We start from the raw sequence: 27167 nt of genomic DNA, 5'->3' as shown, positions 1-27167 counted from the left end.
GGGAATATATTGTAAGTCTCATAAAAAATAAAGTTTTCCTGAAGGGCATAAAATATGACCCAAATCACTGAAAAAATACTGCCTTCTTTGATAGGATAACTAAAAATTGTAAAGGTGTCAGTTTCCCCACAAATCCTCTCATAACCATGGTGCTACTCAGATCAAAAACCTAATGTACATTTAAAAAAACTTGACAATTTTATAATTACTTTTAACTGGAAGAATAAATGCATGAAAATAGGAAAGAAAATTGTGAATAAAAATAATGAGAAAGGACTTGCTCTTCCAAATATCAAAATTTAATGTATTGTTATAGTAACTAAAATAACATGTTGTAGATATGAAGATAAACATATAAATCATTAGAAAATGATAGAAATTTCAGAGATCTATCCATGTTAGTAGGACTTTGTATTTCATAAAGATTACATTTTTAAGTAGAGAGGGAAAGATGGATTATTCAATAATTGATTTGGCATTTGGAAATCAAATTAAGAATCACCCACAACCTCTGAAGTAACATCAGACACAAAAATACACCTAATAGATTAGATGTTTAAATGGGGTGGGGAGGTACTGACAAAAGCCTTGGAGAATATTTTTATAATTTAGGTGTAGGCACGACTTGTTAAAGCATGATAGGAAGGTCAGAAATAAAGAAAGGGAAAACTGAGAGATTCAGCTAAATAAAAATGTTTAACTTCTATTTTAAGACAAGCCATAAACTAGGAAAATATTTGCAAAGTATACTTCAGACACAGAGTTCATGTGCATGATATAGAAAAAATTCCTACAAATCAATTTTAAATATTTCTATTTTTTTAAAAAGTGTCAAAGAACCTGAGCAAGCTTGGAAAGAAAAGGAAAGAACACAAAAGTGAGAAGTTTGAAGTCAACTACTAAAATAAATTATCCTCTTGTTAGCAGAAGAATGCAAATTTTTGAAGACATTAGATTTTCTATCAGATTTGCAAACAACTTTTTAAAGATTTAGTTGGCAAGTCTGTAAAAAATAAAATAATCAGATTCATCATTTGACAGTATAACTAATATTTTCCAGCCTTTCTTTGCAATAGTTACTTAAGAGCTGTTTGCTTTTATAAACCCACCCACTCAAAAACGGAGTTAATTGAATGTACCTACCTGCAGAAACTAATGTAACCAAGATAAAAATTTCCTTTGGAATTCAAAAAATACAAATCATTTTGAAGTTTCTAGCTTTAGCTGAGCTAGTCCCTGAACTATTTGGGTTATGCTTCTGCGGTGGGATAAATACTGAAATGTAGAGAAAACATTTGTAAACCTTCATAGGAATTTGAGAGAGTAATTTGATGTCTATTGAATCTAATAATCAATGATTGCAGCTTAGATTTTAAAATTCCATTTCTTTTTAATAATTCTTTTTTTTTTTTTTTGAGATGGAGTCTTGCTCTGTTGCCCAGGCTGGAGTGCAGTGGCACAATCTCAGCTCACTGCGAGCTCCGCCTCCTGGGTTCACACCATTCTCCTGCCTCAGCCTCCTGAGTAGCTGGGACTACAGGCACCCGCCACTAAGCCCAGCTAATTTTTTGTATTTTTAGTAGAGACAGGGTTTCACCGTGTTAGCCAGCATGGTCTCGATCTCCCGACCTCGTGATCCTCCCGCCTTGGCCTCCCAAAGTGCTGGGATTACAGGTGTGAGCCACCGCGCCTAGCCCATTTTTGTGTTTTACAAAAGAAATATCACTTTCCTTTCTCTTTTTCTCACTGCAACTTTCTTTTCCTTTACATCTTCGCTTCAAATTTTCTCTTCCCTGACCATTAGTTTCTCCTCCCCTTCCCTCCCTTCCCCTGAACATAGGAACCAGCATAGTAGACGGGAGACATGGAATGCTGAAGAGGAACACAGCCACGCCGAGGCCAGGAAAGGCAGGGTAGGCGGCCATGCTGGTTGGGGGAGGAGAACACCAGCAGAGTCGAGTCTGGTTACATTAAACAAGAAAGCGTAATGACTAAGCAAAAACAGGAACTGTATCAAAAAATAAGGAAGGCAAGCCTCTTATTGTCAAGAGAGGTTATTTCCAATCATGGAAAAGGGAATAAAAAGCAGAAAGAACTCTGTTATGTTGAATTGAAATTGGGGATGTCAGTATGAACTAATATTTTTCTAATAAATGTATACACAGATGAAGGAATAGTGATATATAAATAGACATTGTACATATATGTGCATATGATTATATGTGTATATTATGCATATTATATATAACATATAATGCATATGTATTACACAAAATACATTATATATAATATACAAATTATGCAATTGTATGTATATATGTATTGCATGTAATTAAATGCGTAAGTACTGTATGTAATTATATACTTTTTTTTGAGACAGGGTCTCATTGTCACTTAGGCTGGAGTGCAGTGGCATGATCATGGCTTACTGCAGCCTTGAGCTCGTAGGCTCAAACAATCCTCCTGCCTCAGCCTCCCTAGTAACTGGGATCACAGGCATGCACCACCATGCCCAGATAATTTTTTTTATTTTTGTAGAGGCAAGATCTTGCCATGTTGCCCAGCCTGGTTTCAAACTGTTGGCCTCAAGCAATCCTCCTGCCTTGGAATTACAGGTGTGAGACACTATGCCCAGCCTGTGCATATGTTTCATTATATGTGCATTGTAAATATGTATTATACATTATATATTTCCATGTTATATGTTATATATAATACATTTAGATATTATATTATGTTATATATTATATATACAAATATCTTATATTATATGTATAATATTTCCTGACACTGTCCACTAAAAGAATGTGTTACTAATAACAGTGGGCTGCCCAGCTCGATTTTCTTCTATCTGGAAAATAATGATGCTGAAATATTTGCTTAGCTGGAAGAGATTCTCACTGACTGGATGGTTGAGCCCAAGCTCCCACCACATCAGGGATTCTGGAGAATTTTGAATGCTCACATTCGCCTCGCTTGGAGGCTTCATCAGGTTAGGACATTTGAGGTGGAAAAGGTACAACGCTTTCCAAGAAGCATCGTTGGAAAGACTTGGGTCTACAGAACAGGGTCTAGAGACAGCACTGAGGAAGGAATATGAAGAGCAGGAGACAGTGATAACACTTAGCTGGCCACAGGTCATTGGGCAGGAGTTTATTAAAATGAGACTGCTACTAGTGAGAGAGCCGCAGCATGATCCTGGGTGACAGAACGCATTCACTCACATGCTGTGAGAGGCGGGATGACACGGCACCCTCTGCAAACACAGATTCAAGATTCTTGGTTTTAAACATTTGCTGTATTCAACATCTTTTGTTTGGTGTCTATTTACTCCTCCTAAACTCTCTTGCTGGCTTCTAGTACTATTTCTTCTTGCTGTGTACCAAAGGGGTCTACCTTGTATCAACATGGTTGCAGAGTAGGGATAGAGAGGATATTATGTCAGGTAGACTCCAGGAAGCAATTTCACAACAGGAGAAAAGGTTCAATAACCCTGGATCAGGATGCTTCAAAGCAGGCAAGGCAAAAATGACTGGCAGTCAGAGAGCTAAGGAAAGCTTCAGAAAGCTCATTTCTACGAGAAGCATTGAAAATCTTTGAAGATATTTCTCTCTCTTACTCAGGGTTTGCTATTAGGTTCTGTTCCTTGGAAAGGTCTTTTGAAAACATTTAAGAATTTTCCCTGTCCAGGCATTGCTCAGCTCTAAAGGTAAGTGATCTCTGTGTTATGCCCGGGAACTTTCTTCTCTGGGCAGGCTCTGGGCTCTGCCTGCACATTCTGCTTGGTTAGATTTCAGGGTGAGAAATGTAACTCTCAGCCTCCTGAAGAAACCTTATCTCTGGGCCACTCACTTCCAACAAAAGAGAAAGATCCCTGGCCAGAATACAGGCCCACTTTCAACACTCAGGAGAGGTCAGAACACAGGTTAGTTCTAACGAACTAGTGTTTTTTATAAGTTGGATTTTATTTGTTTATTTATTTATTTATTTATGTATTTATTTATTTTTGAGGCAGAGTCTCACTCTGTGGCCCAGGCCGGAATGCAATGGCACAATCTCAGCTCACTGCAACCTCCACCTCCCAGGTTGAAGCGATTCTCCTGCCTAAGCCTCCTGAGTAGCTGGGAATACAGGCACCCACCATCATGCCTGGCTAGTTTTTGTATTTTTGTAGAGACAGGGTTTCACCATGTTGGCCAGGCTGGTCTTGAACTCCTGACCTCAGGTGATCCACCCACCTCAGCCTCCCAAACTGGTGGATTACAGGCATGAGCCACCGCACCTGGCCTCTGAGTTGGATTTTAAAAAACATAGTATCAGGAAAAAGTGTTCGCAAATTTTCTGTTCATTGGAATTTTTAGGACTTATATTCCTGTGAAAGGAAAGTGTTTTAGTCCTTTCAGGCTACGATAACAACATATAAATTAGGCTGGGTAATTTATAAACAACAGAAATTCATTGCTGAGAGTTCTGCAGGCTGGGAAGTCCAAGATGGAGATACCATCAGAGTCAGTTTCTGGTGAGATCTCCGTTCCTCATGGAGTGTGCTGCTTGCAGGTCCTCACATGGATGAAGTGCAAGGCAACTGCCTTCAACCTCGTTTATAAGTGCACTAAGCTCACTCATGGGAGTGGAAACTTCAAGATCTAATCACCTCATTAATGCTTCACCTCCCAATGGGATCACATTGAGGATTAAGTTTCATCAAATGAATTGGGGTCGGGGAAGGTAACAAACGTTCAGACCACAGCACGGAGTAGGGCATAGATTGTGTTTTGCCATATTTCTGGATGAAGCTTCTAGTTACCAAAACTATGACTCCCCAGAATGTATTATTGCATCTTCAGGACATAGTTGATGTCTGACAATGTTTTTGATGGGATAATAAAACCCCTTTTTATATGGCTTATACTTCTTGATAAGCCATGTAAATATGATAGTTGGTTACAGTGTGTATAATTAATTTCCATTGTAAAATATAAGTTCAAAATGATCTACTTTACAGATTAAATCTAGTTTCCACGTACAACATGCAGTTTCAGTGAGTGAATGCAGGAGTGGTTTGTAGGATTCCTTGACTTTTCTCTAACACAGGCCTAAATAGTGGTTATAAATGCCAGACTCTTTTTCTTTCTTTCTTTTTCTTTCTTTCTTTCTATCTTTCTTTCTTTCTTTTCTTTCTTTCTTTTTCTTTCTTTCTTTCTTTCTTTTTCTTTCTCTTTCTTCCTTCTTTCCTTCCTTTCTCTCTTTTATTTCTCTTTCTCTCTCTCTCTTTTTTTCTCTCTTTCCTTCTTTTCTTCCTTCCTTTCCTTTCTTTCTTCCTTCCTTTCCATCCTTTCCTTCCTTCCCTTACCTTTTCTTTTCCCTCCCTCCCTCCCTTCCTTCCTTCCTTCCATCCTTCCTTCTCTTTCTTTCTTGATGTGGCTCTGTCCCCCAGGCTGGAGTGCAGCAGTGTCATCCTAGATCACTGCAACCTCAACCTCCTGGGCTCAAGCAATCCTCTCACCTCTCAGCCTTCCAAATTGCTGGGACTACAGGCACACCCACCACACCTGGCTAGTTTTTGTATTTTTTTTAGAACCAAGGTTTCGCCATATTACCCAGGATGGTCTCAGACTCCTGGGCTCAAGTAATCCTCCTGCCTTGGCCTCCCAAAGTGCTGGGATTACAGGTGTGTGCCAACACACCTGGCCTATCAGACCCTTTTCTAAGGACTTTATTAGCACAATTTATCTAATTATCATCCTAATCCTTTGAAGTAGGCACTATTATTATCTCTATTTGAGGCTTCACACTGGTTGGCTCAATCTGATTTTCTTTTTTTTTTTCCTCCCTAAGAACTTATTTGAAATTTAATGGTGAAAGGCAATGAATTGGGAAGATAGTCACAAGAGAAAGAAACATAGCGCTTTGCTAATATGGCTTTTCTTCAAACTCTGCATAAAATTTTAGCTTAATAAATTAGCTGCTCCATAGTTTTGACCACTAAATTTCTTTGAATCATATTCTTTTTGTTTTTATAGACCCATAACAGATTTGCCTGTATTTTGAATTCAGGCATTATGAATACTGCCTTCTGAATAAATTATCAATTTAAACCAAAAAGAAAAAAAAATGATGGAACAAATGTCCAGTTTGAATTACCACAGAACAATTAGTTCTCCCAAAGGATAAGGCAAATTGAAACATGTTGATGTGAACTGTAAACGATGTCACCTTTGCCCACAATTCCCTTACAACAACCCAAGAGGAAGCGAATACAGCAGGAAGTATCTATGCTCAACAGCTTGCTAGCTAATTTCATCATTTTTGTAAACACAGAGTGCAAGAAAACATGAACATTCACTCTGTAGAAGAGCCCTAGAAATCTTGACAGGTAGCTGAAGAAGAAAACTTACTTATTTACAATTATTCAGGAGCTCAGAGATTATGGGGAGATTTACAAAGCAGCATAAAAATGGACACTTGAAGATAAGTAAATCTAATAAATGGCATTGCAAATATCCCTAAATGGATCTAAATAATCTAAAATTGGTAGGTGAGTGACCTCAGCATATTAAAGGATTCATAGAACATCCTCATTTGACACAGAAGGAATCTTCTTATTGTGTTATCTGAATCATACAGGACAGACATCGAGTAGTAATATTATTGCACCCAATAAAATGTTCAAACAAATTGGTAAACTGCAGGCCTTCTGAAACAATAGTTTCTTTTCCATGTAATTTAGGAGAAGAGGACCTAGAGATAAGAGATGGGTAAAAGAAGTTAAAATACTGAGGAAGCTACCATTTTCCAATCAGTCACTTTTAATAGCTTTATTTATTCAATAATTCATTTGTTTACTTACAAATAAGATACTTATTAAGGATCCACTATGTACAAGTCCTTGTTTTTTAGTGAATTTCAACCTGAGAAAGATAAGAATATAGAATACAAAAATTATTAGATAGGTAATCATACAAGCTTCTTAATTACATTGTTCAGTCTCCCTAAAGGGGAAGAAAACTGGTTAGATTTGATTCTTTTCAATAATATCACTTAGCAAGAGAAAATGCTATAATATGCTATTTATCGTCTTCAGAAAAATACACTTCTTTTACGAATCAAATCATCCAGTATATAGAGATCTTCCTTTTAGAGAAAGTATTGCTTTACTTGGACAATCTTTTTATTCAAAAATTGTTTTTATTCAAGATTTCTATCTTAATCAACACTACAGGGCACTGCCAGATTGATAATATCTTGTTCATCACCAAATCAAAATTAAATTCTGTCTTTTTTTTTTTTTTTTTTTTAGACAGAGTCTCACTCTGTCATCCAGGCTGGAGTGCAGTGGTGCAATCTTGGCTCACTGCAACCTCTGCCTCCTGGGTTGAAGCGATTCTCCTGCCTCAGCCTCCCGAGTAGCTGGGATTACAGGCACCCGCCACCACGCCCAGATAATTTGTATATTTTTAGTAGAGACAGGTTTTGCCATGTTGGCCAGGCTCAGGTGATCTGCCTGCCTTGGCCTCCCAAAGTCCTGGGATTACAGGTGTGAACCATCCAGCCCAGCCAAATTTTGTCCAATTTCTTTATGAGTTTTTCATTTAGTTATACATATTTGTTGTTAACAAAAACATAGCAAATTGGCCTGGAAATCAGAAGCATGCTTCTTTATTTATTTATTTTGAGACAGAGTGTCACTCTGTCACTCAGATTGGAGTGCAGTAGCACAATTATTCCTTGTTTCAGCTTCGACCTTCAGCCTCCTAAGTAGCAGGAACTACAGGCTTGTGCCCCCATGCCTGGCTAATTTATTATTATTATTTTTTTTTTGTAGAGATAGGGTCTCACTATGTTGCTCAGGCTGGTCTCCAACTCTTGGGCTCAAGCAATCCTCCTGCCTTGGGCTCCCAAAGTGTTGAGATGACAAGTATGAGCTACTGTGCCCAGTTTAAGATCAGGCTCTGCCCAATTTGCTCACGGAATCTCTCCTTTGATAAAGCCCTTAATTACTTTGGGGCTTGTTTTCCTTTATTCTTTATCCTTAAGATAATCACAACAATATCTGTATCTGTAGAATTCTACTAGAAATATGGAAAATGAAGCAGTACTCTTAGCCAGATTGTTTTAAAACCCTGACTCTTCAACTGAACTCTCCACAGAATATAAGACTTGCTCTCTAAATTCACTAATGTGTTTGAGTTTCTTCTTTACAAGTTTATTTCATATTTTCAAGGTTTTTTTTTTTTTTTTTTTTTTTTTTTCTGAAGCAGAGTCTTGCTCTGTCACCCAGGCTGGAGTGCAGTGGCGCTATCTCGGCTCACTGCAAGCTCCACCTCCCAGGTTCACGCCATTCTCCTGCCTCAGCCTCTGGAGTAGCTGGGACTACAGGCGCCCACCACCACATTTTCAGGTTTTTATCACATCTTGGTTTGCTCACCTTTGAATTAAATGGGTTTATTTTGAGGTCTGGGGACTTCACATAGACACTACCACCACCACAACAATATTTTTAAAAATCTAATTTGAAAGTCAACTAAGAAGAAGTTCACTTCTTTCTCTTCTGGAAATAAAAGTGATTTAGAATCTGAATGTGCTTGTACTTTTAGGTGTTCTGTGACAGAAAAATAAAGAGATAGCCAAAAACAAAGAACAACGATAATAACAACCCCACAGATCGTTGAGGTCATTTTAGACAAACCCTAAACTGAAATGCCACCTGCTGTCTTGGATCCTGGAGATGTTCTGTCCCTCATGAAGGAGAAAGAAAAGTTGCCCCAAATGGGGACTCTTTACCTTCAGCATCTCGAAATTCCTTCACCATTTGATGTATTAAAATATTTAATCAACATCAAATGCTGCTGCCCCTATTTATACAAGTGCTTTATTATCCTGTACATTATACCACAACCTGCCTGGTTCTTAATGTGACCTGAAGAGCTAGTCGGCATTTTTACAAATGTGAGGCAGTAAGCTTCTGGCTGAGCAATTAATCACTGACACCAAGGAATTTCTTCTCTTCAGGTGGGGAACCCATCCAAAAACTAAGAAAAATAATCGGGCTAATTAATTCTTATCTGCAAAGAGCAATTAGATAAATGACCTCAAAAAAAGACTTGTCACCCCTAGTGAGACACTCACTTTCTAAATAGAATGTGTCGAGCCTCTTTTCACTGGGCAAGTGATACTGTGAAATGGAGATGACAGAAATGAACGGGAGGGAAATGAGAGGGGAGCAGGTTAATTAGAATGAAGGCTGATGAGAGGGGGTAGGGGGAGAGAGAGAGAGAGGAAGAGAGGGAGAGAGATAGAAAGATTTGCCATGATCTTGTCACCCTGCTCTCTTTTCTTTATGTACATAGGCAGGTAACAAACAGAGGACGTTCTTCTGTTTCCAAGCATAGTGGAAGTCATGGGCCTGGGCTGCTCTGTGCTTGATTTTCTGTGACATGTTGCTTTCTACCAGTGAGCTGCAGCCCCTCTGCCTGGCTCTCCACAGCACACTACTGCTGAGGAAATGTACGAAAAAGTCCTACAGCAAGTCAAGTCTGCCTTTTGTTTCTTTTTTTCTAAGCTCCTCTTTTATCATGGTCCTCTGGTCATTTCTATGCTTGACAACAGAACCAGAGAGTGGACTTAAAAATGACTACTGGGACTAAAGATGTGCAAAATGCAACTTTCATGTGAGTTTCATAAAAACGGTTTTGGTTCTGTGATTTATCTTTCTCTTCTCTCCTCTCTCCTCCTTCCCTTCCCTCTCCTTCACCCTCTTCTTCTACCTTTTCCTTCCTTTCCTCTCCTCTTCTCCTCTTTTCCTCCTCATTTCCATTCCTCCTCCCTCTTTTTCTTCAGGGAAATTAATGTAAACCACTAGCAATCTTTAGGGGGACTCCTTCTACAATCCTCGTCTGTTACTAGAGATCTTAGAATATAAATCCACCGAAGGTCTTCAGCTTTGTGGGGTCTAGCCAATCCTAGGAGGCTATCTAAGGTGGAGAAGTTAGCTCTGAGGAAAGCCAGGCTCACCATAAATAGATCCCAAATGATCAGCTCATCTATACTTTGGCTCCATCGTTTTAAATGTGGAGACATTGGTTCTTTTCTTTAAAACACTCTCTCACCGCAACCTTCGCCTCCCAGGTTTTGGTTCTGTGTCAAATATAGTCAAAAGGACTATAGCTATCTATTTTTCCTTCCTGCAAAATCACTGAAATCTTCTGTTAGAGAAATAAAGTGTGTATAAAACCCAGGCTAATCTTAGGTTGGGTAGCCTATCATTTAAATTACAGAGTGACTTGTCAAATCCAGCAGGCAGTAGTACCACTCCCTACCACGCCACCCTCTCTGTCTCCACAAACTCCTTCCAAAATACTTCTACTCTCACTCTCACAGTGCCCTAAATAATTCCTTTACCCAGGAGCTACTTTGTTTTTCTTTGTTACTTTTCTTTTTAAAATATATTAAACTTCATTTTTAGAACAATAACAGAAAAAAACTTTGAAGATAGTACATAGAGTTCTCTACACACTTGTACCTAGTTTTCTCTATTATTAACATTTTATGTAACAATCAATGAACCAAGACTAACACATTATTATTATTTTCTTAGTTTTACCTAATATCCTTCTTCTTTCCCAGGATCCCATCCAGCATGCCAAGTTACATTTAGTTGTCATGTCTTCTGTGGGGTCCTTTTTGTTATGACAATTTGTGAGACTTTCTTTGTTTTTGATGAGTTTGACAATTTGAGAATTACTGGACAGATATTTTGTAGGATGCCCCTTAAGTGAAATTTTTCTGATTAAAAAAAAAATGATGAAAGTTTGCAAACTATGCATCTGACAAAGGTCTAATATCCAGTGTCTAGAAGGAACTTAAACAAATTTACAAGAAAAAGCAACCCCATGGGCAAAGGACACGAACAGACACTTTTCAAAAGAAGACATATGTGCGGCCAATAATCACATGAAAAAAAGCTCAGTAACACTGATCATTAGAGAAATGCAAATGAAAACAACAATAGTCAGAATGGCTATTAATAAAAAGTCAAAAAATAATAGATGCTGGCAAGGTTGCAGAGAAAAAGGAATGCTTAAACACTGCTAGTGGGAGTGTAAATTAGTTCCACCAATGTGGAAAGCACTGTGGGGATCCCTCAAAGACCTAGAAATGGAAATAACATTCGACCCAGCAATGTCATTACTGATATCCAAAAGAATATAAATTATTCTATTATAAAGACACGTGTACATGTATGTTCATTGCAGCACTATTCACAATAGAAAACACATGGAATTAACCTAAATGCTCACCAATAGTAGACTGGATAAAGAAAAGGTGGTATATATATACCATGAAATACTATGCAGCCATAAAAAAGAATAAGATCATGCCATTTGCAGGAACATGGGTAGAGCTGGAGGCCATTATCCTTAGCAAACTAATGCAGGAACAGAAAACCAAATACTGCATGTTCTCACTTATAAGTGGGAGCTAAATGATGAGAAAACATGGACACATCATGGGGGGCCAACACACACTGGGGCACATCAGAAGTTGGAGGGTAGGAGAAGGAAGAGAAAGAGGAGGAATAACTAATGGGTACTAGGCTTAATATCTGAGTGATGAAATAATCTGTACAACAAACTCCCATAACCCAAGTGTACCTATATAACAAACCTGCACATGTATCCCTGAACTTAATACAAAAGTTAAAAAAAAGAAAAAGAAAAACAAAACAAAACAAAAATGATTAAACAGGAGCCATGCATTTTGGGGAGGAAGACCACAAAGGTAAAAGTCATCTTCATCACCTTGTATCAAGGGTACATATTATTATTATTATTATTATTATTATTATTTGAGATGGAGTCTCACTCTGTCACCCAGGCTAGAGTGCAGTGGCATGATCTCCGATCACTACAACTTCTGCCTCTTGGGTTCAAGTGATTCTCCTGCCTCAGCCTCCTGAGTAGCTGGGATTACAGTCGGCTGCCACCACACCCGGCTAATTTTTTTTTTTTTTTTGTATGTTTAGTAGAGACGGGGTTTCACCATTTTGGCCAGGCTGGTCTTGAACTCCTGACCTCAGGTGATCCAGGCCACTTGGCCTCCCAAAGTGTTGGGATTACAGGCGTAAGCCACTGCACTCGGCCTAAGGGTACATATTATGAATGTGACTTACTGTTGCTGATGTTGACCTTGACCACCGGACTGAGGTAAGCTTTGTGAAGTTTTTCCTTTGTAAACGTACTATCACTTCCCACATATTTGCATTGTACTCTTTGAAAGGCTGTACTATATACAGCCTATATTTGAGAAATGGGGAATTATGCTCCACTTTCTTGAGAATGGAGCTCCTACAGAAATTATTTGGAATTCCTCTTTTTGGGTGAATTTTCTCTTCCCAGCCCCTATTTTTTTTTTTATTAAATTATTTACTTACATCGATACAGACTCAGGTATTTATTTTATACTTTGGGTTATAATGCAGTACTACTTTGCTTATTGTGTTCAATTTGCTTGTTGTTGTTGTTGTTGTTGTAACAGCGTTTCGCTCTTGTTGCCCAGGCTGGAGTGCAATGGCGCAATCTCGGCTCACCACAACCTTCGCTTCTCAGGTTCAATCGATTCTCCTGCCCCAGACTCCAGAGTAGCTGGGATTACAGGCACCTGCCACCACGCCCAGCTAAATTTTTGTATTTTTAGTAGAGGTGGGGTTTCACCATATTGGCCAGGCTGGCCTTAAACTCCTGACCTCAGGTGATCCACCCGCTTCAGCCTCCCAAAGTGCTGGGATTACAGGCATGAGCCATTGCACCGGATCAAAATTGCTCATTTTGATCACTAGGGGCTCCTTCACTTGGCTTCTGTGTCCCTTTGATTTCCCCGTAACATTATGGAATTTTGGGGTGGAGGTGCTTCCTTACTTACTGGCATTGCAGATGTTCCTGGCCCCAGAAACAATGTTTTATTTCACAATTGAAGCTAAAGCATAAACTGATACGGGGTAACATAAATACCGGATTAAATTCAGAGGAAAGAGTTATAGGAGATAAGAAGAGATGGAATAAAAAAGACACTGAACACCAGAGAAGGATGTAGGAGAAGAGCCTGAGAAAAAGGCAGAAGGCACAAGAGGTAGGCTTGGACTACATTTTAGGTTTGCTCAAGGCTATTCCAACATATTGCTCTGAATTCAATTTTCCCCTGTAATTTACAGACGATATTTTTCATTTTTATTCCTAAAATGTGACAGTATTTTATCCTTAGAAAAATATAATATTATAGTTAAGAGGAAGAGACAATATGCTGCAGGTAGAAAGAGCTTATCTTTACAGTATGAAAAAAAGCCTTTAAATGTTTGGTTCTTTTACTCACTGGTGATTCACAGTAAGGTTCAACCTCTCTGAGCTTTAGCTCACTCAAAATGGGCATAAATGCAGGTAGATTAACAGACTGGTAGAAAAATTGTCAGACAGATAGACCAATGAAGAGAGGCAGAGAGTAGGATTCCTGAGAACATCTTATGATGAGACATATCAAATATCTGATAGAAAGACAAGAACGTAGTGGGTGGGTATTCTGTCAATGTCAGCTTCCCTCTGCAAATCTACTTACCTGCTACACCAACCTGTCTATTCAAGTATCTACTTCACCAGTTTCGGGGGATCCCAATATTAAAGTATTATGTATGTACATAAATTATGCTGAAAGTAGATAAGATCTTTGAAATATCCAGTCATAGTCAAAGCCCTTGAATTTTCATATAATTCTTTTGATAGTTTGCCCCATAAAGATTACAAAGGATTAGAGATGGATATTCACAAAACTGAACAGCACTTGAAACACCCCCAAATTCACCATTTTTAATAGACATCCTCCTTAGCATCAATTCTTATATTAGTTGATTGATATTTACCACTTATTTAAAACAGGTGTGTTTCTAATTCAGCTCTCTAATTGGCCATGACATCTTGATGCTAGAAATGAATAATAAATGATTAGAAATATAGGATAAGGTCAGAACATCATTATTAGGAAAGCCTCAGTATAATTTTAAGGACCATTTTTTTTCTAAAAGGAGAACACTTTGTAGAGTTGATATAGTTTGGATGTTTGTCCCTCCAAATCTCATGTTGAAATGTAATCCCCAATGTTGGAGGCGGGGCCTGGTAGGAAGCATTGGGTCATATACAGAGATCCCTCATGAATGGCTTGGTGTCCTTGCAGTAACAAATGAGTTCTTGGTCTGAGTTCACGTGAGATATTGTTGTTTAAAAGAATGTGGCACTTCTTTCTTTCTCTCTTGCTCCCTCTCTCATCATATGCTACTCCTGTCTGCCGCTTGGCCTTCTGCCATGATCAGGAGGTTCCAGAGGACTCACCAGAAGCAGAAGTTAGAAGAAGTCTGTTGAACCATAAGCCAAAATAAACCTCTTTTCTTAATGAATGCCCCAGCTTCAGGTGTTTTTTTACAGAAACTTAGAAGGACTAATACAGTAGGTATATTGAATATTGAAAGAATCTTTCATTTAAGAGAAAGTAAGAAAAAATGGAGTTTCTCCATATAATAGTCAACAATGTCTATACTGCTTACTTTTAAGCAAATAAATAAACATTTATATGGTCATAAATTGACAAGGCTTAATATCAACAGTCGAATAATTGATATAATTTCATAAGCTGAGATGTTACTTAACAGTTAAAAATCCTTTTAATTTGCTAAATGATCCCCCAATATGCATGGCTGCCTTTGTTTAAGCAATTTTGATTATAGCCAAAGTAAATATTTAGTGGAAACGAATTTCTCCTTGTACAAATATTTCACATTTTGTAATACATGTGAGATGAGGCAGAGGGGGAAAAACAAAAAAGGATGAGTTACACATTAAAATTTGTTCATGGCTTCTTTCAGGTCAAACACAAGATAAAAAGTTAACTTGAAGATTCCTTTCGGCACCACCTCAATATGTATATACTAGAAAATGAAGTAAGCTCTCAAATGATGCAATCTATACATTGGCTCAAGAAACTAAACAAGCTTCTGCAAGTGATGAAGTTAAGTCTCTTATCAGGCTTATATTAACATGGTAATGCATAATAAGAGGGTCACAATGGACGCAATTCATTTCCATTAAAGAGAGCTGCTAACAGAAGACTAGACCTCCACAGGACTCCAATCAGACTATTATAACACTAAAGCTGCTATTCAATAGGTGGGATGTGCACCTGCAAATGAGCCTCTTATTAAACTGCAATTCTGCTCCATAAAACTCCGCTGGAGAATAGTACACGTTGACAGCAAAACATAGAACATAGTTAGTGTTAACCCAAAGTCCCTCAATCCCCATTAGAGACATAGTTTTCCTCAACAGAGTTACCACAAGTATTATGCACCCTCTCATTTAACAGAAAAGCATAAAATACATCTCTCTAAGTGCTTCTCAAATGAGTGTTGGATATTGAAAACATAATATGCAGAATATTTTTTTGAACTTACAAAATAAGCTGAGACATCAGGAGAGAAGGCAATGATGGTGATGATAGCTATCAGTTCGTGTTTTGTCAGGTCCTGTGCTAGACCATTATAAATATTACCTTATTTATGTATTCTACTTTATAAAAATATTTGACTAGTTTTAGAATTACCTGACATTAAGAAGAGCTACTTCGAGTAGTTATTGAAGCTTCTCTTCTTCAATTTTAGAAATTCATGGAGGAGGCTGGGTATGGTGGCTCATGCCTGTAATCTCAGCACTTTGGGAGGTCAAGGCGGGTGAATCATGAGGTCAGGAGTTTGAGATCAGCCTGGCCAATATGGTGAAACACTGTCTCTACTAAAAATACAAAAAATTAGCTAGGTGTAGTGGCGGGTGCCTGTAATCCCAGCTACTCAGGAGGCTGAGGCAAGAGAATCACTTGAACCTGGGAGGCAGAGGTTGTAGAAAGCCGAGATCACACCAGTGCACTCTAGCCCAGGCTACAGAGTGAGACTCTGTCTCAAAAAAAAGAAAAGAAAAGAAGAAAATTTCGTGGAGGATTGAAATAAAAACATTCGAAAGAGACTTCTTGTAATATTGCAGACAGTTACTGGATTTTTAAATTATAACATCATCTGTGTTGTTTTGTTACATAATATTAATACATAAAAGACACTGCTTTGTTATATTTTACATGTGAAATATATAGAAAATATTTTACAGAAACCCACATTTATTAAGTCTTCTTAAATAATTGAAACTGGCCCAATACTCCCATAGACTGTTCTTTTGGATAAACATAGAAAAGGTTCTGCTGTTAAAGCTTGAAATTTGTATTTGTTTTATGTGAGTTCCTTCCTCAAGAAAAGACCTTTAAGCCTTTCAAAAAAAGTATCAAACAATTGAAGCTCACCAGTTCACACACTAGATGCTTCCTTCCCCCTTCCTAGTTCTTGTTTTCTTACACATTGTCATATTTCTTCCCTGCTATATAAACCTCTCATTTTAATCAGTCAGGGAGATGGATTTGAGACTGAGCTCCCAACTCCTAGGTTGCAGCACCTGATTAAAGCCTTCTTCCTTGGCAATACTTGCTGTCTCAGTGATTAGCTTTCTGTGCAGTGAGCTTTAGGATCTAGACCAAACCCCTGCTGTTTCAGCAACATAATTTTATAAACTGAAAAGAAAATAAGGGATATTCAGAAGCTACAATCTCACTGAAGTCCAAAACAGTAAAGTACTATTCTGTCCTTCAGCTTGGAAAGCTTGCGCAAAACCAGGCAAATCTGAATTTGAAACTGTAGGGACTCATTGGGTCTGGCAATCAAGAGTCAAATCTTAGAGTCCAACCAAGGAGGAAGAGTCTAATAAGACACTCACATACTAGCTGGGACTCCATGGGCCTACACTTCACTGTTAAGATAAATAAGAAATATTATTTTATATAAACATTCCTCACTCAGTAGTTAGTAAGGAAAACTACTTTTCAAATCTTAGCACTGAAGCAGAAAAAATATTCCACCACAGAATTTGTACTTATAAGCTGATCCTCCTGTGGACTTAAAGCATGAATTTGTGATATCCAATTATCTAAAAGTAATCTCAAGCTGATAATTTATTTTAACGTTGTTTCTGACTGTGTGGTTTCCTTAGGCAACTTGCAGAAATAAAGCCAAACCAAATCAAACCAAACCAAAACAAAATAAAGCAAAACCAATAAAACCTCTCTCTAGAAGGCTTCACTGTCAAACCAGGCTTCAAAAAATTTCTACTGATAAAGTTTCAAAAAATATGAGTTTGCAGTAAAAAACACACACACATACACATGCATACACATACAACACAAGAAAACATAGGCAGCATGAGCTAAAGAGTAGAATTAGACTTCAAAAGTCTTCATTTCTTGGAAGTGTTAACCACAAACTATAAAATAAATATACATAATATATTTAAAGAAATAAAAGGTTAAAAATATGAAAAAGGGGGTTATAAGATAAATAAGCATATCTGAAAACAAACCAAATATTATTTATCAAATGAAAGATATAGAAAGTGAAATTAAAATTGAATGGGTTGAATAACCCTTAAATATTAGATAAGACAAAGCTGAAGAGAGAATGTACTCTTAATATTGGCCAGGACAGTTTAATACCTAATAAGACAAAGATAAAGAGAGAATTACTAAAAAGAAGAGAAAGTTGAAGAAAGCACTCAGAATACAGTCCAGAGAAACAGAGAAGGGGAGATATGAGAAAGACATTTAAAAACAGAGGAAAAGTTAAAAGGATCTAACCGATATAATTTGAATGCGGTAAGGAAAAGAGAGAATCAATGAGGGGGCAATATCTGAAGAAAAAGATGTTAATTTTCTAGAACTGCTAAAAGATACCAGTTCACAGATTCAGGAAGTCAAAGTAAGATAGTTGAAAAATAAAATGCAAGTTGGACACATCATAGTGAAACTGCTGAACATAAAAGATAAAATAAAAATCTTAAATGCATTCACAAAGAAAAGAGAGATTACTTTCAAAAGAGCAACCATAAAGCTGGCAACTAACTTCGTAACAGCTCAAATGAAAGGCAGAAGTCCAAGAGAATATGCTAAAAAATGAATTTCTTCAGATAAAAAAGTCAGATGGAAATTGTGAAATGTAAAAGAAACGATGAGCATAGAAAATGCCTATAATACACATATTATAGTTTAAATAAATGTTAGATGTATAAAATAAATATATTGATATATCATTTGTGGAGTTAAAAGACAACATTAAAATATATTAAAGGACAATATAAAAATTAAGAGGAAAGTGATCTAAGGGAAAGTGTTTTAAGGTGTTTGAATACATATACTGATGAATTTACACCTGATAAGTTAAGTATGTATGATAAAACTTCTAAGATAACCAATAATGAATTGACATTTTGTGTATAACTTTTTATCTGATAGAGAAAATGAAAAAAATATATATATTAAATCAATGTAAAAGAAGACAAGAAATGAAAGAAAAGATACAAAGCAAGAGAAGGATAAGGATAGGGTTCCAAATTAAAAAGTAGAAATAAATCTAAATATAGCAACAATCAAAATAATTGCAAATGGATTGTGCTTCACTTAAAATATAAAGACTGTCAGACTTATTAAAAATCCAAACTTTATGCCATTAATATAAGAAACATTTAAATATCAGAATCCAGAAGGATAGAAGCAAAATAATGAAAATAAACCTTGTATAGCTAGGCCAGGCACCCCAGGGCATGCTTGTAATCTCAGCACTTTGGGAGGCCAACCTGAGGTCAGGAGTTCGAGACCATCCTGGCCAACATGGTGAAACCCCGTCTCTACTAAAAATACAAAAATTAGCTGGGTATGGTGGTGGGCACCTGTAATCCCAGCTACTCGGGAGGCTGAGGCAGGAGAATCACTTGAACCCAGGAGGTGGAGGTTACAGTGAGCCGAGATCACACCACTGCACTCCAGCCTGGGTGACAGAGCGAGACTCTGACTCAAAAAAAGAAAAAAAAAAGTTTGCATAGCTATATTAGTATCAGAAAAAAACCAAACAAAATATCAGGTTAAAAACTTTATTAAAATCAGAGTATTCACATATTGATAAATATTGACATTGCCCCAAAGAAATGATTCTATAACATATGTTCCATGTACCATAGGAAATAATAAACTCATTCATCTTTTTATTGGGAGATTTGATGTTTAAAAAACTGCTATGTATAAAAACAATTTAAACAGCACAAATAAAAAAACTTCATCCAATGGGCATATATGAAAATACATGTAGAATGACTGTAGAATATGCTATCCCCTCATGGAAATACTGAACACCTGTGGAAATCAAATATGTATTAGACTGTAAAACAAGTCTTAATGAGTTGCAAAGGACTGCTATCAGAAAAATCACATCTCTTTGTTGCAGACATTTAAATATAAGAAATTATTATGAACAAGTTTATATGGATAAATTGGAGCACATAGATGCAACGTAAATATTCCTAGAAAAATATGACATCACTCTAAGAGAAACATAAAACCTAAATGATCTCTAAGGAAATTGTTCTAACAATTTAAAAATCAGAAGAAATCTTTTGGAGATGATGTCAGTGTACGTAACAAAAGTCATTTTTTTTTTTTTTCTTTTTTTGTGAGACAGAGTCTCACTCTGTCAACAAGGCTGGAGTGCCATGGTGCGATCTTGGCTCACTGCAACCTCCACGTCACGGGTTCAAGGGATTATCCTGCATCAGCCTCCCGAGTAGCTGGGATCACAGGTGTGCACCGCCACACCCAGCTAATTTTTGTATTTTTAGTAGAGTTGGGATTTCACCATGTTGGCCAGGCTGGTCTTGAACTCCTGACCTCAAGTGATCCACCCACCTTGGCCTCCCAAAGGGCTGGGATTACAAGTGTGAGCCACCACGCCTGGCCTAAAACTCACCTTTAAATGAATGCAGTTTGTTACATTCATGCATTTGTTATATGTTATTATTTTCTGTCTCAAAATAATAATAATAGTAATAGCAGATAACACTTCTGTAGTGCTTACTATGTGTTAGGCATTGCTGAAAGTGCCTTAAATATATTAATTATGTATTCCTCCCAATAAACCTATGAGGTAGATACTGTTATCTCCATTTTCACAGATAAAAAATCTGAAACATAAAAATATAAATAACTTGCTAAATATAACAGAGAGGGCTACAGCTCAAATTCAAATCTAGCTAAAGATCATCTCTAACCACCGAACATACTATCATTATTATGACCAAGTTGAATTTAGTGTAGGAAATCAAAGTATACATGTTAATGCATTTAGAGATTAGAGAAGGAAAAAAAGTAACTATGTTAATAGATGGAAGAAAATCATTTTATACAATTTAACATCTTTTTTTTTTTAAAAAAAAGCTTTTAGTGAACTACAAATTGGGACTACAAATTAGAACTATAAATTTAGGAGTTACTAATGTATGTTGTAAAACCTATAACAAATATTATAATAATTGGTGAAATATTAAAATTATTTCCTATAAAAAATACAATTCAATGATGTCTGCTTAGTTGATTACTGCTTATAATCACCATTGTTCTAGAATTCCTAGCTTGTGTAATAAGGCAAGAAAAATGAAATTAAAAGCATGAATAATTCAGCCAAAAGTTTTAATTATTTACCATCGAAAAACTTGTAATTATTCATAACCTGCAGATAATTTTTCAGAATCAAAAAGTATTTTTAACAAGCTTGCCTACTAAATCAGCACACAAAACTCAACTGCATTTTTATATTCTGGCAGCACACAGGTATAAAAGATTTGATCTACATTAACCTGAGAAATACGGAGTACTAAGGAAATATCTAATATATATTTGTGAGATCTTTATTGATAAAGTTAAAATATTTTATTGAAAGGCATTAAAGATGCTGCAAATAAATCAAGTGATATATGTTAATGGGCTAGAGAAATTATTATCATGGGGATACTTATTCCATTCACATTGATCAATAGACTCAAAGGAATTCTACTTAAATGCTCAATAATATTTTACTTGGAACTTAACAAACGGAATGTAAAAGAAACTGAATATTTAATAACAAACTGAATATAAAACAAACAATATTAACAGAAGATCAGAAGTCCACCAACAGCCCAGAAATCCTCAGAAATTAGAGAAAGAAGAGGGGAACTACTGTACCAGTAATCAAAAATTATTTTCTTCTCTTTTTAAAAAATCAAAATATGGTTCACATACCATACAATTCACCATTTAGTAAAGTGTACAATTTAGTGGCTTTTAGTTTTTTCACAAATTTGTGCAATCATCACACTAACTCCAGAATGATTTCAAGCCATCACTCAGGATCTCTCATTAATTAGCAGTTATTATCCATTCCTCCTTTGTCCAGTTCTTGTAAACTCTCATCTACTTTCTGTGTTTATGGATTTGCCTATTCTTGACATTTTAAATTAAATGGACACATACAATATGTGGTCTTTTTTCTCTGACTTCTTTCTCTTATCATGTGTTTTCAAGGTTCTCCACATTGTAGAGTATATTAGTATTTCATTCTTTTTTATGGCTGAATAATATTTTATTGTAAGAGTATATCATATTTTGTTAATCCTTTAATTAGTGGACTGACACTTGGGTTGTTTCTACTATGTGGCTATTATGAATAAATGCTACTATTCACATTCATGTATATGGTTATTTTTTAAATTTTCTTGGGTATACATCTAGCAATGGAATTAATGGATCACATGGCAGCTCTATGTTTAACTTCTTGAGGAACCACCAAATTGCTTTCTGCAATGGCTGGGCCATTTTACATTCCCACAAGCAATATACACGCTTTCCAGTTTCTCCACATTCTTACAAACACTTGCTATGATCTGTTTTTTGGTTACAGCCATTTTACTAGGTGCAAAGTCGTATCTTATTGTGGTTTAGATTTGCATTTGTCTAATGACTCATGATGTTGAACATATTTTCATGTACTTATTGACTATTTGTACATCTTTGGAGTAATGTGTATTTAGATCCTTTGCTCATTTTTTATTTGGATTGTCTGGATTGTCTTTTTATTGTGAATTGTAACAGTTTCTAAAATATTCTGAAAACAAGTCCTTTATCAGCTATATTATTTGGAAATATTTTCTCTCATTCTGTGAGTTGTCTTTTCACTTTTTAAGTATTGTCTTTTAACACAAAAATTTTCTGAAGCCCAATGTATCTATTTTTTCTTTGCTTGTATTTTAGCTACATCTAAGAAATTTTTTACTAATTCAAAGTCAAGAAAATTTATACCTGTGTTTTTCTAAGAGTTTTACATTTAATGGTCTTTAATTCATTTTGAGTTAATTTTTGTTCATGGTGTAAGACAGAGGCCAAAATTCATTCTATTGCATATGGATATAGATATATATGTAAAATGGGTAACAGAAATGTCATGGCAAATTAGTCAGGTAAAGATGGACTTTTCAATAAATGCTCAAAGAAAAGTTGGTTATACAAATAAAACAAAACATATTAGAAAAAAATAATTCTGTATTTTCCATAAGTAAAGAGCAAAGTGATATAAATTTTAAAAGAAAAATAAAAGGATTTTTTTTTTTTTTGTAGAGATGGGGTTTTGCCATGTTTCCCAGGCTGGTCTCAAACTCCTGAGCACATGCAAATGATCCACCTGCCTCATCCTCCCAAAGTGCTGATATTATAAGCATGAGCCATCGTGCCTGATTAAAAATGGCAATGTTTATATTTCCAAATAAATTAAGGTTTCTTAAACATTACCCTGAAAATGCAAACTGTAAAATGAGAGATTATCAATTTGATATGATTAAAATTAAAAACAGGTTCATCAAATGATTAAAAAAGAGTGAAAACACAAGCCAGAACTTATACACACACACATACACACACACACAAACACACATTTAATTCCTTGAAATTAACAAGTAAATCACAGCCTAGTAGATGAATGCCATTTCACAAAACAGGTAATGTTTGAATGGTCAATACACCCATGAAACAGTGTCCAACTTCATGGGTAAATGAGGCAATGCAAATTAGAATCATAAGGAGATCATTTTAAGATTAGATTAGCAATAATTTAAAAGTCTGATAAGAGCAAATGTTAGCTAGAATGTACATTAGTAGGATCAAATAAAAACTTTGAGCTTGTACACTGATACACAACCTTTGGAAAATAATTTGGCATTATAAAATAAAGTCACACTTGCATACACATGGTTCTTCTATTCCTCTTTCAGGTACATATACCAAAGGCATATATATATATATATATATATATATATATATATATATATATGCACACACACACACACATGCTGAAAAAATATATATAGAAGTTGAAAATAACACCAATGTCTACCAAAAAAGGAGTGGATAAATATTATGTGTTATAGTCATACAATGGACTATTATATCATACAATGGAATAGTATAACACTTATAATAAAAGAGTTACATGAATATTCTATATGTGAAACAATATGAAATAGTCTAAGATTATAATTTTAAGCAAAAAAAAAAAAAAACTCAACAACAACAAATTGCATGTATGATTCCCATTAATACTAAGTTCAAAATACCCGAAGCAAACACTACATTGTCAAGGTCACAAACATATATGTGAAAACTAAATGGCAGGGGAAAGACAAAGTTCAGAATTCAGAATTGTGATTACCCCTGAAAGGCCTGGGAATGGGTGCAATTGACTAAAGACACATAAGGGACTCCAAGGTAATGGCAATGTCCTAGTTTTCTATTTCCTGCACTGAGTTGGGCATATAGTTATTCCTTATGTTGTATACCATTTTAAAAATCTTTTCAATGTTTAATGAAGATAATCTTTTATAAAGAGAGAGAAAAAGTTTGGGGAATGACACTTGTCCTAATTCTTAGCCCCGAAATCTAGGCCTTTCAGATTCATCAGATTAAATAAAAATGGACCTTACCTAACTAGTCCATGATGTAATTATTGCCAAATTACATAATTAATTACCTTACATAGATCAGAATAGTTCTCCCCCAGACTTTTAATATTAGAAAATTTTAAACATAAATTGTTGAAGGAACAATATAATCAACATGTTTATCTGTTCATGTGCCACATAAATAACATTTGTTGATACTCTTCTCCTCCTCTCAATCACCACAGATTTTTGAAATTCATCATGTTATGATCCATTATCATCTTAAATGTGGCCAATGGCCTCCTCTTCAAGCTGAGTCTGTGTCCACTTGGCCTGACCCCCTTAGCATTCGAGCACCTGTTTGCTTCTCTGGCATAACATGATAGGCTCCTGTGATTTCTTTACCAAGTAGAAGAAATAATGACTATTAGCATTTCACTGAAAGCAAACACATATCTTTCGTGCTATTACAAGTGTTTGCTTAATTATTGTCATTTTTTGAAATTGTCTTCTGATTTAGCGGATACATATCAAACCTCATATGTATCTGTCATAAATGGCTTTTGTGGAGAGAAATTTGCTTACCAATAAAATCTCTGTGTGTTTGTTTTAACTCATTTGAATTCAAAATTGACTTTTTAAGATTCTTGAGAATGTGAACTATATCTTATTCTTCTTTGTCCTGCTGCTAGGTCCAGTAAGTGTAGATGCTCAATTAACATTTGTTAAACGACATTAAATACCTGCACAGCACTGTCCGTGTGTGTGCATGCGTGTGTGCATGCATATATGATCTGAAATGAAATACCCCAGAGTGAGGATGCGAGGAGGCCAGTAAGTTAACAGAAACCACATTTCATCTTTATCTTTTCACTTAAAAGCTGATTGGCCTCTGATTTTCAAGGTTATCACCCTTGTCTGAGAACTGAAGGGGCTTGAAATGCTCCTTGCAAATGCAGTTGTTGACTTTCAAACAAGGATCTTCTCCCTGGCTCCTGCTCCTGTGACCCACCCTCCCGGAAACCAGTGGGTTTCTCAGTGACTTATGCTTCAGTGGCTGAAATGATTGGAGCTGACTCAAACACTACAGGCAGGGCTCACAGCCACACGCTCGGCCTAACTTATGTAAACATTGTCCTGATGACAGCATTCTCCTACCCCATCTGCAGCTGCAAGGGAATCCATTATTTTTCCAGTCCCCGGGGAAGAAAAAGGTCTCGGGCATCATTACTCCTAGGCAAATGTAACTGACTCTACCGCATACCTTAATTTGCTTGCCATAATTATAGGTCACTCACCCGCTTTGTTATTTTCAGTGACTCCCACCCCCCCCCCCGACTTTTTTCTTCTTATCAATAATAAATGGAGCCCTTGGATCATGTCGCTGTAATATTTGGATATTATGAAAATGCTAATAATAACAAGGTAGCATCAGCAACACCGTGGTTTTATCAGCTGGTCAGATGCTCTATTAGGCAGCCAGTGAGGAGTTCAAGCAAATTGGTTATGTTAATGTCCTGTAGTACTTGGAAAAGATGAGGAGTTGGCAATTAATTTTTTCCAAGCTGCAAGCCGACAGGCAAATTTATATTCCTCCCTCTCTGTGGGATCAAGCTAAGAGAAGGTGAGGTAGAAAAGTGAGCTTCAAGTAGCTTTCCAGGATCTAATTGAACAGTGCTAAATAAAGCCTGGAGAGCAGAGGGAAGAGGGGAGAGAGTGCACCCAACAATGGGCAAGCGGTGCTCTTCCCCATTCATTCCACTGACAGGGCTTTTGCAACTTAAACCTGTTTTATTAATTATGTTTGACATTTCCTTAATTAGTTTCATTTACATCCCATCAGCCCCTACCAGACGATTGCTCCATACATCATTTTACTAGGGGAGTGTGATGCCTACAGAATTATAACAACAACAGAAAATTTTATGTAACTTACAGGAAATTAGTGGGCAGTTCTTTCCATTTTACATGGTTTTATAGAAAGGGGTAGAGGAGAATTCATCCGGTAGTTTTTTTTCCCCCTGAATTTCTAACCTACACTAATACATTCATAAAGTTAAAAGTATCCAAATCATCAACTTATATACTCGAGTTTATTATCCAGCTGTAGGATTTACCAAATCTTAAAAACTGCTCATAAGTTTAAAAAGATATAAGCCTACATAAATGAGGTGGAACCACAAGCATACCAGGAATTGCCTTAGTCCTTGACACCTAATGTCCCCTGCTCCCACTTCCCAAGTGTACCTATTTGCTTCTTACCTGGGAACTCAGCCAGCACTCAGATACAGGTGCCCCAGGCTTACCAAGCCCTTAGGTATAAGGTTGAGCAAAATTAAATTGATTGAATAAGTGGATTAATGAATGAATAAAATGGAAGCCCCAGATCCTGATTTTATCTGCCAAATTCACTTTGTGGATTTGAGTCATCTAACCCTCTGGCTTTGCTATAAAAGTATGGAGTGATATAGTGTATATGACAGGCGTTTATAAGCATGAAGCACTGTGCTCATCTAAGGTACTATTTTTGTTGGCATTATTGTTGCTCAAGTCTTAGGTCTGTTAGAGAGGTGCCTTGCAGGGCTCTTGCTGCCTGCAATTATGAGTCAGTGCTTTAGGAGTCTGATTTCTAGCCCGCAAGCTTTTTGCATAGAGCCCTAAGCTTTGTGTCAGCTTCTCATCTGAGATCCTGGTTCCAAGATAATGGTCTTCTTGCCTATGTGGACAAATGGCACCTTCCCACTGTTCTTTGTCCTGATTGAGTTGAAGTTTAACTCTGGCCTTATTGTGCCTTCCCGATCCTCACTTCCATAGCCGCCTGCTTGTGCTCGGTCATAGAGAAACGACCAACTGCCCTCTCTGCCCAGCTTCCCTGCATATGATGACTTCTTACGAGCCAGGTCACTATATTTGCATACAATTTATATTCAGAATCAATAGAAGATGAATGATCTTTGTCAAACTGTATTTTGCCAACTGACTAAGGACTACAGACTTGGTTGTTTATTAACACTACCAGTTAACCAAAACCATGTTAAATGTGTCTGACTGATCACTGCTACTACTACTGATTCAGCTTACATTGCTTTCACTCCCAAAAGCTACCATGATTTTTGATTGAAATTATTATGGAGGGTTATGACAGCTATTGGTTTTACAACGTTTTATTGGGCAATAGCCAATTGAGGTAAATGCACGGGACAGCTCTTCAGAACCCGGGCTGCGTGTTTCAGCCTGAACTTCAAAGAC

Source organism: Pongo abelii, chromosome 16, assembly GCF_028885655.2.
Source record: "Pongo abelii isolate AG06213 chromosome 16, NHGRI_mPonAbe1-v2.0_pri, whole genome shotgun sequence".
Taxonomy (NCBI): domain Eukaryota; kingdom Metazoa; phylum Chordata; class Mammalia; order Primates; family Hominidae; genus Pongo; species Pongo abelii.
The sequence above is the reverse complement of the archived record's forward strand: the minus strand, read 5'-3'. Positions refer to the sequence as shown.